Source organism: Fopius arisanus, unplaced genomic scaffold (genome assembly GCF_000806365.1).
Source record: "Fopius arisanus strain USDA-PBARC FA_bdor unplaced genomic scaffold, ASM80636v1 scaffold00129, whole genome shotgun sequence".
NCBI lineage: Eukaryota > Metazoa > Arthropoda > Insecta > Hymenoptera > Braconidae > Fopius > Fopius arisanus.
The window spans coordinates 272,333-274,557 of NW_011887868.1; positions in this window are offsets into that span (position 1 = coordinate 272,333).

Here is a 2,225-nt window from a genome sequence, read left to right on the forward strand (position 1 = left end):
TTCACTGCCATATTAGGCTTGAACTTTTTATTATAATTGAACGCCTTGGATTTCGTGTTTTCTCATTGAGAATGTTTATAAAAAAATTGTACTAAAATTCCTAAAACACCAATTTTTGTAACTGCGTTACAAAAAAAAGCAGTTCCCTCGGCTGTTCCCATGAAATTCTGATAAAAAGCTAAATCCACCAATGTATATTATTTACAAACGAATTTCGCTTACTATTTATATTTACAGAGTCCTCCAATAAACAAACGATAGTTCACCAACAATTTGAATACAAACCCGATAAAATCCAACTGATAAGAAAAAATTCATTGATTCATTTCTGTGAAGATGATAAATACCCATTATTTCATTATCATCAAAATAAAAAAATATAGAATCTCTCTAGCACATGAGACGATCAGAATTGTTGAAAAATGTTTAAACTTTCGGGTGTTATTAATTATTACGGTGTTACAGCACTTGAAGTGAATTATGAGACTATAATCAGGACACGATATTGAAAACGCATGTGTAAAGAGACCTGAAATTGCAGGTTGTGTGTACTCGAACCTATTTACTTCTACTCCTCATCGTAATTGATGTTTTACACGCTATGATTATTCCTCTAAATTAAATAATCCCGAAAGTCCTTGGGGGTCAACCGTATCAACATATTAAAAAAAGTAAATGTCTAAAGTTCATTACCTCAATTACCTGATCAAATATATTATCGACGTTCTACATTCGAGATATAATTACATAAGTATGACGTCAGTGTTGTAATGAGGTGTATGTATAATTGTGTGTTCACTGATTATATCGGTTTATCATCATGTACATTGGAGAAAAAAAAAGTTGCACATGATTGGGTTTCGTTGAGGGCAGGATGGATCAGTGCGATGATGTGCATAATTGTCATCGTCATTGATCTCGATTTATTCGGATCACCGGTAACCGTCGGGCAGGGTAATTATAACGGAGAGAATAGTCCAATAAAAATTACCTGAAGAGACACGTCAAATTGATGAAATTTTACAGGAAAATTCTTGAGCATGATGATTGGTGAAATAACACTTGGAAATTTTGGAGTTGATAGAAAAATTTTAAATAAAATATAAATAAATTTTATAAATTTTAAATAAATAAATTAAATAAATTAAGTAAATTTTTAAAAATAATTATAAAATAATTAAATTAAATAAATTAAGTAAATTTTTCGTACTCTTACAGTGACAGACCGGAACTACCTATTGCAATTTTATTTCCCCTCATCTATGGGGTTTAATAAATGAAAGATTGCTCTTATTTTGTATTTTATAAATATTTTGTGCTAAAGAAAGATTTTTAATTGCTATTCTTGCGAATCATCAGTGGACCATCTGCATGCGCATATGGGCCGTAAACTTGGTATTTTTGCGTTTCAAACCGTTCTACGCCATTTCTAGTTAAAATTATAAAATAGCAAGAACGATCACAATGCTCCCATTCCGAAGCAAAACCATACTATTTTCGTTATCACGCCGCTGTCTGGTCCTACATTAATATTTACATTTCCCAGGTAAATGAGTATCCGAATAAAGAGTGTTTTTTCCCAGCATATGAGTCACATGAATCGTCCATTAAAAATGACATTAAAAATCATCTTCATTCCGAACGATAACGTCCAAAATAATTAGAACTACGTAGTCGATAAATGAAAATCCACAGGGAAAAAGAGTCTTCGAACAAAGAATCTTGAAACGCCGTTACTCCAGTACGTGATTAATGCGTGCTCGTTATTTTTCGATACCTTTTCCCCATCTACTAACTATTACCTTCAGCAATCACGCCTTACCGAAGTGATTTCAATGCGTGATCCCAACGAAGTAATCCAGAAAGTAAATATCTGCATGGCCATCCGTCAACTTATCACGAAGCAACAGCTGGGAGGTACCTATATAAGAGTTTTTGTCTGACAAATTCAAATAGTTACACTCAAGTACAATCAGTACCACACGAAAATTTTGAGAGTCTCCAACAGCTACAAACCATGAAATTTTTCTACTTCATTTTCGTCTTGTGTTTCGGATTCTGTGCCGCCGGTTGGAGAGATGGTAAGTTAATTATGCAAATCTTATCCCTTTTAAAAAAAAGCATGTAACGTTTTTTGTCAGCTTTTTTTGGCGCATAGCTAAGCTCATATCAATATATTCATATAAATAATTAATATATATATTAATTATATATATGAATATATT